Here is a 10736-nt window from a genome sequence, read left to right on the forward strand (position 1 = left end):
ATTATCTCAAACAAACTAAGAAATATAGAGATGTATACTATTTTCTTTGTTCTGTGGTAGAGTCTTGAGTCTGAGATTGTGAGCTGAGTAACCGAGTGACGGACAGCTAGTGGGAGGGGGAATTTACCCGTTAGGACTATTTAACCCGGCTTTCTGCTTCTGTGTCTTTGTTTCCCCTCATCAGAGCATACTAGTGGAGGGACACCCAAATCTTGAGATTTGAAATAATAATAATAAATTAACTTTCCGTTTCTCTTTGGATAGCTCTGTGTTTTGTTTTTCTAATTTGAGTGGCATCCCATACACTGGTATATGTGCTCACACCACAAATTTAATGAGCTGACTCTAGCACACCTCACCCCTGGCTATGCCTCTCTCTAAACTGTAAAAAGCTCAATCGATCAATTCTTGTCTTCAGTCTTTTTAAAGATCTGGATTTACCAGCAACCCAAGCAGCCCACAGTCAGTAGATCTATGGTCCATTCCTCTTAATTAAAAGCTGGCAGTTTTTGTTCTATTATCATCATTAGGAGAGGCAGCCTGGGCTGGACAGTGGGCTGGACTTGGAGTCAGAAAGACCTGGGTTCAGATCTTCTCTCTCTCTGGAGCCGCGTGATCTGAGGCCTGTCGGTGGTAGGTACCAACCAAAATGCCTCAGCTAGTACTTCAGGCCATGTCTCCTCAGCTGTCACAATGACTAAAGACACAGAATAGAGAGTTGTTGGCACTTGGCACTGTCAAACGACTGACCATTAAGAACTGATATGGTTTTATTTATGGAAATGATACTGTCAACCCTTCAAAATGCCGAGGAGTCCAAGCTGAATTAAAAGCTGAAAAGTTTTATTAGGAGAAAAATAAGACACTAGTGTCAAGGCACCAGCCTTGAAAGTTCATGCTTGAAAACCACAAAGAGGAGGTTTGGGGAGGAGTTAGGGTAAAGAATGAACAGTCTTTCTTACAAATAGGTGGGAGCCAGAAGCAGGATATTTTGTAGGACCAGTTGACCACAAAGTTGGTTTGGGCCGGTTTGAGATGCACAATTCAGCAAGATCAGCCAGCAAATACCAGCAAAGACATCTGGGAGGGAGCAGGGCTTTGGCTCACTGCAGGCTCTTGATTGGTTCCTTTGGGCAAACAGGCTTACTCCGTGTCTAGTGCAACTGCCTGGCAAAGGAACTTGGAGAAAACAGACATATCAGTCTCGGGGGTACTCTCCCAATAGTAATGAAGATATATGTAACACTTGCCTTGCCCATGCACCCAAAGGACCATAGGACCCTTCTATTTGACCTGTAGCTGAAACCTCCTATAATGTATCCCTAGGCAGCTAGGGGCACAGTGGATAAAGTGCTGGGCTTACACTCAGGAAGACTCCTCTCTGTGAGTTCAAATCTGGCCTCAGTCACTTATTAGCTGTGTGAACCTAGGCAAGTCACTTAATCCTGATTGTTTCAGTTTTCTTATCTATAAGTTGAACTGGAGAAGGAAATGGCAAACCACTCCAGTCTCTGCCAAGAAAATCACAAATGGGGTCACGGAGAAGCAGGTATGACTGAATCAAAAACAAGATCCCCTTATTAGAACGTGACCTCCTTTAAAACAGGGACCATCTTACTGTACAATTTGTACTCCCAGTCCATAGCACAGTGCTTTGAAACTTTTTCATTGATTCGTTCAATAGTAGAATACAGGAAAATAAAATTGTGTTAAATTGAGTTGAATAGAAGAGGTGTCACAGGACTGCAGAAGGGTCAATATTACAATTCTTTTAAAAAATATTGTAGAAATTGCTATGGAGGAAAACTTCAGAATCATCTATTCCAACCCCCTTCTTTTGCAATTAAGAAGCAGGCCCCAAGAAACTATGGACTTGCCAGAGGTTGTAGGAGTATTAAGTGACAGAGCAAGAATTTGAACCCAAGTCATTAGCTCTTATCGATGGCATCATGCAGCCCCCAGGGAGAGATTCTTCAAAACTTGACATTGATTCCTGGTGAAATTCTAGAATGGATTTTTAAAAGGATGATTCATGAGCATTTGTTCTGTTTGGTGCAGTCAAACACAACTCTAAAACCTCTTCCATATGATAGCCCTTTAAATACCTGAAGAGAGCTTTTCTGTCCTCTTTAAGTCTTCTCTAGGTTAACCATCCCCACAGCCTTCAAATGAACTCGTGGCCTTTCACTATTCTGGTTGCCTTCTTCTGGATGTTCTCAAGTCAATCAGTGTATTTCCTAAAAGGTAATAACCAGAACTAAACATAATACCAAGGATACAATGTGACAGTATATTGTGGGATTATAACATCCCCATTCCTGGATGCTACACCTTTCTCACTGCAGTCTAACACCATATTAGCTGTCTTGTTATTGTCTCACTGCTCACTCAATATATTGAGTGTCCTTGTTGTGATGCCTGCCCGATCTTGTTTTCGTGATGCAAAATGTAAGATTTTACATTTATTCCTATTGAATTTCATACTATTCAATGTGACTCAATGCTGTAATCTGTTGAAATCTTTTTTTGGATCCTGTATCTTGTTAGGGATCTATAAGGATGTAGAGGGCCACAGGCTGTTCAAGAGGTCTCACTGACAGGCGGAGGCCCCTCTTGGGTGCTGATCTCTGAGCAAAGGTCACCTGGTTCGGTGCTCCATTGTGTGGATCTGTAACAATCTTTAACTCCCCTAGTTATTGTACGGTCATTGGCAGTTTATCTGTGATTGGAGTCAGATAAGTGCACAGGATGTGCAGGCACTGCCCTTAGCACAGCATGAGCTCTATGTCATTGTAACTTGATAAGAAGTTCTTGTTACTTTACTACTTAAGTGAATGCTTTGCAAAAATTAAAGGGAGTTGCTTCCATCTTGTCTCCCCCTCATCAATGCGCATTCGAGATAGAAAATCAAGCTGGTCTTGATTCATCAGGTGTCTGGGAAATCCTAGGCCCTAGGTAGGCTCTATAGCCAAGTGAACTAGTTGTGCACAACAGTATCTGTCATCAGCACATTAGCAATCCGTTCTTGATTTCTGTTATTTGCAAATTCGAGAAGCCTGTCATCTTTTAAGAAAAGTCTGGGCCTGAAACTTCATTTGAGAACTCCCAGATAAGAACTTCATTTATAATTTACAGTTGCTTAGGGCACTGACAGAATAAGTGAGTTGGTTATGGTCACGTAGCTGGTTGCTTATACTTTATCCAGTAATAAAAATGATTATATTTCTAGAGTTCCTTAATTTAAGCCAATAAGCATTTATGAATCACTTACCATATTATAGGCACTGTAATAAATGCTGGAGATATAAAGCAAAACAAAAGCAGTCCCTGCTCTCAAAGAGTTCATGGTTTATTGGGGAGGGGAAGGGAACAAGTATTTATTAAATGCCTACTGTGTACCAGCACTGTGATGAGCATTTTACAATTGTTATCTCCTTTGATCCACACAACAATCATGTGAGGTAGGTACTATTATTATCCCCATTTTATAGTTGAGGAAACTGAGGCAGACACTTAACAGAGATTGTGTCAAGGGTCACATAGCTAGTGAGTGTCTGAGGCTGGATGGAGAGAGCCAGCACACAAACAATCGTGTATAAACGAGATACATACAGGTGAACTGGAGATAATATCAAGAGGGAAGATGCTAGCACGAAAGGGGATTAGAAGATGCTTTTTTTCAAAAGATGGGATTTAAGCTGAGACTTGAAAAACACTAGAGAATCCAGGAGATGGAGATGAGGAAGGACAGAATTCTAGGGATGAAAGATGGCCAGGGAAAAGTTGGGAGACTGAGCATCTTCTGAAAGGAACATTGAGGAGGCCAATGCCACTGGATGGAAGAGGATGTGGAGTAAGGTGGAACACCAAAAACGTGAGAAGAGACCAGGTTATGAAGAGCTTTAAAAACTAAACAGAGAATTTTACATTTTCTCTTGGAGGTGATAGGGAACCACTGGAGTCTATTGAAAGGGTGGGGGTAACATGGGCAGACCAGTGCTTCAGAAAGATCAGTTTGACAGGTGAGTAGAAGATGGTCTGAAATAGGGAGAGTTGAGGCAGGCAGACTGAACAGCAGGCTATTGTAATAGCCAGGCATAAGGTGATGAGGGCCTGTTACCAGAGTGGTGGCAGTGTTAGAGGAGAGAAGGGAGGAATTAGACAGATGTATGAAGTTAGGATAGCCTTGGCAACTGATGAGGAGTGAGAAAGAGTGAGGAGTCAAGGGTGTCTCCTTCATTTCAAACCTGGGTAACTGGTAAAATGGTGGTTAGGAAGAAGGGATGATTATTGGGAAAGATAGCAAGCTTAGTTTTAGATGTGTTGCTGAACCATCCAGTTTGAGATATCTTAGGGATTGAGAGAGGCTGGGACTAGATAAATGAATTTGAGAATTATTTGCATAGAGATAATAATTGAAATCGTGGGAGCTGATAAGATCACCACGTTAAATAGTGCAGGGCAGGTCCCAATTAATGTGAATGAATCCTGTGAAGTGGTCACATTATTTAAATTTGTACTGTTTGAATTTGAATATTACAATTACATGTAAATTATTATAATTGGTCCAAATCCAAAAGAAATATGCATTGAATTTTTTAAATTAATGCTTATTACATGTTATAATAGCAAAATATAAGAATTATATTTGAGTCAATTGTATTATAAAGTAATAGAGTAGTCATAGAAAGCAATATTAAAAAATGACTGAATATTGTACCTAAAGATAAGCTTATACTGAAAATTACAAAAACATGATTATCATTAAAAACTTCTTATTTTTTAATGTTTTATTTTTCCCCAATTACATGTAAAAACAATTTTTAACATTTAAAAAAAATTTTTTAGTTCCAAATTCTCTTTCTCCCTCCTTGCTGTTTAAAGTATTTTAGCAGAATAGCCTGAATGTCTTCTCTTTCTTTAAATCTTCATATATATATATATATATACGTACAGAAAGCTTTATGTGCATGATGGCAAATTTTCATACTCATAATCTCACACTATGAGCCTAGTTGGATGACATGTAGCATTATCAAAAATCAGTAAGGCTTTACATTTAAATAAGGATATTGCTATCCTTGCAACATTTTTCGACTTCTGGCTAAAATGAAAACCAACCTTCAAAAATACCTTTAGTCACACTTGTTTTCTTATTTCACTACCAAAGAACTAGAAGTGATTGACGTTGCAGCTCTGATAAAACAAGCATTTTTTAAAGATTTGCTTGTGCATTTGTCGTTCAATCATTTTCAGGCATGTCTGATTCTTCATGACCCCATTTGGGTTTTCTTAGCAGAAATACTGGAGTAGGTTGCCATTTTCTACTCCAGCTCCTTTTACAGATGAAGAAACAGAGGCAGATAGGGTTAAGTGACTTGTCCAGGGTCACACAGCTAGTGTCCCAGACCGGATTTGAACTCAGGAAGAAGAGTTTCTTCAAAACATCAGTATATTTAAATGCAGGCTTCTTGTTTGCACTGCGGGGGCTTTCTGGCCATTTTAACTTTATGTAATTGAGCTTGATTCTTAAAGTGATCAAACTCAATGCTTGCTTCATTATCTACATCATTTGCCCTTTCGCTGCCTAAACAAACCTGAAGCTTGAGGCTATTCTGATAAAAGCAAGGTTTGGTCAATTGCCATCTTCAGCTGAAACCACTTCTATTCCCTTGTAATTGCAAACCACAAGAAGCAGATACAACTTGCCCATTGGGAGTGAGGTAACTCTGTTCCATCAAGAGAGAAGATCCTAGACCTTACTCAACGAGAAATTCCCCCAAATCTCTAATGTAACAACAAGCTTCCATAGGAACATAGTAGAGCCTTCCTCTAAGGTCTTCCCAGAGTTTTTCTGCTTCAGCAACCTGAAGTGGGGTCGTTCTCTAGAAGCCAGAAGCACCCCAAGCAACTAGAAGCTTGAAGAGGCCCTTTGTTTTCCCCTAACATCAAAGGGCATTTTCCTTTCAAGGGCAAGGAGAGAGTGCTGTATCAGTGGGCTTTGGGACTAGGGTTACATATTGAGTGACTTTAAAAAATATTATTCTGGGAAGGGGTAGGTAGGCTTCATCAGACTGCCAAAAAGGGGTCCATGACATGAACAGGTTAGGAACCCCTGTTTCAGAGAGATTAACAAAACTTATCCTTTAAACGTTTCCCGCGTTCACCCTAATGCAAAGCTGGGTGGCTCTGGGGAAGAGGGCGGTCTCAGCAGAAGGGGCGTGGCCGGCGGGCTGCGCCTGCGCAGATGCAGGCAGACAGGTTTGGGGCAGTACGCAGCGCTCCGGGCGGACGTACAGACAGGCGTTGGGGTGGTTGCACCGTGGCGGTACGTGTCTCTGGTCCCTCGGAGTTGGCCTTTCCTGGCTAAGCCATGAGCTTCAGCCAAGAGGAGGCCCCGTCGCAGGTGCTGCTGGAGAAGGGGCTGTGGCAGATGCCCTTGGAGCAGCAGCCCCAGAGCCTGCGCTGCCTTCGCGAACAGTCCCTGTTCCCGCCGCCCGTGGAGAATCCCTTCGTGAAGGAGAGGCACCTGAGCGCGTCTCACTGGCTCTACATCACTGTGGGGGGCCTGCTCCTGCTGCCCGTGCGCTTCATTGTCCTGCTCCTGCTGCTCCTCTTCGCGTGGCCGTTGGTCGTAGTGGCCACCGCCTTCTACCCGAAGAAGCTGACCCGGCCCGTGAAGTCGTGGAGGCGGCGGCTCACCAGCCCGCTGCTGCAGGTGCTGGGCCGCATCTTCTTCTTCTTTATGGGCTTCCTGGTGAAGGTGAAGGGGGTGCGGGCCAGCCCGCACGAGGCGCCCATCTTCGTGGCCGCCCCGCACTCCACCTTCTTCGACGGCATCCTCTGGGTCGTCGCCGGCTTGCCGTCCGTTGTGTCGCGGGAAGAGAACGCCAAAGTTCCGTTAGTTGGCAGGTTACTGCTGGCTGGGCAGCCCGTGCTCGTGTCCCGCAGCGACCCAGATTCCAGGAAGAACACGGTTAACGAAATCAAAAAGCGAGTCACCTCCGTAGGGTATTGGCCACAGATCCTGATTTTCCCAGAAGCCACCTGCACCAACCGCTCGTGCCTAATTACTTTCAAACCAGGAGCCTTTGTTCCCGGAGTCCCAGTGCAGCCGGTGCTACTCCGGTACCCCAACAAGCTGGACACGGTGACCTGGACGTGGCAGGGCAGTTCGGCCCTCCAGCTGTTCCTGTTAACCCTCACACAGCCTTTCACAAACATGGAACTAGAGTTCATGCCCGTTTACATTCCTGACGATGAAGAGAAAAATGATCCTTCCCTTTATGCCAGAAGAGTACGGAATGTCATGGCCAATGCCCTACAAGTGCCTGTCACAGATCATACCTATGAAGACTGCAGATTGATGATTTCGGCAGGAAAGCTGACCTTGCCTATGGAAGCCGGCTTGGTGGAATTTACCAAAATTAGCCAGAAGTTGAATTTGGATTGGGATACTGTCAAAAAACAATTGAATGAATATGCAAGGATTGCAACTTCCTCAAAAGGAGGCAGGATCGGAATCGAAGAGTTTGCCAAGTATTTAATGCTTCCGATTACTGATACGCTGAAGCAACTCTTTGGGCTCTTTGACCGGAACCATGATGGTACCATAGACTTTAGAGAATATGTGATTGGGCTCTCTGTCCTGTGCAACCCTTCCAACACAGAAGACCTTATCCAAATGGCTTTTAAGCTCTTTGACATTGATGAGGATGGCTACATAACAGAGAGAGAGTTTGCCAGCATTCTACAGGCTTCTCTTGGCGTTAGAAACCTTGAAGTTTCAGGTCTCTTCCAGGAAATAGCCAAAGAAAATTCAAATTACGTTTCCTATTCAGAATTTAAAAGTTTTGCTATGAAGAATCCAGAATATGCCAGATTGTTTACTACATACTTAGAACTCCAGGCGAGCCATGTGTTTTCATTACCAAAAGACATTAAGTTTACAAGAGTGCATTCACGTAGCAAAATCTACTCAGAAAATGTTGATGAAGATTTCTCAGACAAAAAAGATAACTGAAAACTTACTTTTGTTGAAAAAAACTCCAGAGCTTTTACTTTAGGCTGTACAGGTATTGACTGATATTTAAAATGTGCTTGTGGAATACTTTATTTGGGCCTTTCCTTACCAACTTTCTCATAAGAAGGCATAATGATTGATATACTATATCTTGAGAATAGACAAATTAGGAAGCAGTTTCACAAAACACGTTTATCAGATGTAGTTGTTAGCATATTTAAGTTTTGAGTAGTGCCTAAAATCTGAGCGGGGGAAGAACACTCTTATATCCTGAAGCACCTCAATCATACCCCCAACATATATTGGCAGAGTTATTTTAAGATGATTATATCTTAGATTAAGAACTATCCCAGTATTCTTCAAGCCAGAGGGTCTTCAGTGGACGTCTCCTTTACCTCTCTGGTCCAGACTGACACAAATTTTCTACTTCACAGCATAAAATAAAAACAAAGATACTGCTTCAATGAGCTGACACAGGTTTATACCATATAAGGCTGCCTCCTGTCATTACTAAATAACAGAATAGGGAACAAAAACTTTGATTTTGGTTTACAAAGGATCTGCCTTGTGTACCGATAAGGACAATACTTGCCTAATCGGCCGTTACCTATGAAGTTACTGAAAATATTACAAGAGTTGAAAGAGCAAGCATACGTATTGACCTGATAAAAAGGCTTTGTTTATTTTCATTTATTTTTAGAAGAATTGGGATGATGACAGTCAAAACTGCTTTGGAAAAGAAGTTGTACAAGGTTCAACAGCCAATTTCAAGGCTCATAAATTCCAGTGAAGTTTGTACTAAATCTGAATTTCATCAGTTCCCCAAAAACAGAACTGTCAGAAGTGAGAGGACTGCTAAAAACAAGTTAATAGATAGTGCCTACTCAAAAGGTTATATAATGTTCTTCTACACTTAATGAAAATTCAATTAGCACATCTCTTAGAAGCCAGATTAAGGAGCAGCATTCTTTAAAGGGGTATTTGTCTTTCAGTTTGATCTATGAAAGCCACACAAAGATTAGGCCCTAGGTCAGGACAAACTGAAGTAGAAGACAGCATCCTTTGTCTTCAGCTTTCTCCTCATTCCATTGAATTCCTGGATGGATCTCCTTCATTTCAGGTACACAATGCCTTTATGATTTCTCTCCCAGTCTAATAATCTGATGAAATCCTTTACACTTCAGATTGTGTCAATGACAGGGATCATAGAGGATAAAACCTAAAGACAAAGGAGTGAATCTCAATGGTAGAATTTTAGGTCTCTGGGGGAAGATTCTCCTCGCCCCACCAAGGTATTTGTCCTCCTTTCTCACCTCAATTTATACTGCTAGAGTAGTGGCTTACTTTGCCTAAAAAGGAGGTCACTTCTGGTCATAGAAATTAACCCCACTCTCAAGATCCCATTCTGCTATTTAATCCAGAGCACCCAAGAATAACTCAGTTGCTCCTTCATTAGGTGACAGGAAAACAGGCTGAAGGCAACAGGAGTAGGGTTGGGTAGGATTCTATCTTTAAGGTTTATTGTAGATTGGTTAATGTGTTAAGATCCCATCTTGACTCATTATGCTTTTTTCTTTCATATACTTCAAATAGCTTTGAACTTTATTTTCAATTTGAAGCATAGGATATTTCAAAGGTATTTGCAAGTAAGCTAAGCTAAAATCTGAACGGGTATCATAGTTCAAGTTTTGCATTTTGGGCCTTCGTTTGTATCCTTGCCATTTTTATTATGTAACAGAATGTTGAAAGTACTTTTCCTGTTATATACCCATTTGGGTATAATGTTTTCAATTCATTCCAAAACTAATTATAAATGGTTTTGGATCATCTGATATGGGTCAGTGAACGAGGATTTGTTAAGTTCCTATGTGCTAGACCCTGGGGATATAAAGACATATGTGAAACTACCCTTAGACTCAAGCTGACTTACATTATGGGGCTTATGTTTTTATTTGCCTGGTACTTCTTGGATTATCACAAACAAGGATTAACTAGAGGGTTGTGGGGGGAGGGTTAGGAATCATTTCTTGGCCAGTTTAAGAGGAGAAAGTCCTTAACCCGGGTTTCCTTGGTTATGAATCTGTGCAAGTTTCAGGTGTATTGGTGAAGGAAACGAACTAGTTGGATTATTATATTTTTTTTCTCCCTCACTGTCCTTTTCCCCTGGGGAAGTCAACAGATTAAAAACATTTGTTGTTGAGTCGGGTCCACTCCCCGTGGCCCCATTTGGGGTTTTCTTGGCAGAGACACTGGAGGCAGAGTGAAGTGACTTTCCCAGGGTCACACAGCTAGTGTCTGAGACCGGATGTGAAGTCAGAAAGGGGAGTCTTCCTGACTCTTAAGCCCAGCACTTTATCCACCTGACCCTACAGTTGCCCGTTAAAAACATAGCATTCTTTCAATTACATCCATTTGCTACGTGGCTTCCCGCTCAACTCGGTCGAGGACCTTCCCGTCCCCTAGCTTTCGCACTTCCTTACAAACCTTTCTGGATTTTGATGCTCCTCGTGCTTCCTGCTAACACGAGTGGGACGCCAATTCTAGGACCACCAGGGAAAGGCAGATAGGGTAGGAGTGATTCTCGGAGATGGTGAGGGTGGGAACGCATGACGGGGCTGAGGTGGGCTGCACGCTTACACTCGAGGGTACCCTGCTTTATTTTTTTTCTCCCTACACCCCTGCTTTATGAGTCAGTACTCTCGGCCCACGTGAC

The 10736-nt window shown here is 42.3% G+C and overlaps 1 pseudogene; it reads left to right on the forward strand.

Annotated features, from left to right (window-relative positions):
* Positions 1–6299: 6299 nt before the first annotated feature.
* LOC110200208 (lysophosphatidylcholine acyltransferase 2 pseudogene) lies at positions 6300–8707 on the forward strand (annotated as a pseudogene).
* Positions 8708–10736: the final 2029 nt, after the last annotated feature.

Source organism: Phascolarctos cinereus, unplaced genomic scaffold (assembly GCF_003287225.1).
Source record: "Phascolarctos cinereus isolate Bilbo 61053 unplaced genomic scaffold, phaCin_HiC Scaffold_5;HRSCAF=322, whole genome shotgun sequence".
NCBI lineage: Eukaryota > Metazoa > Chordata > Mammalia > Diprotodontia > Phascolarctidae > Phascolarctos > Phascolarctos cinereus.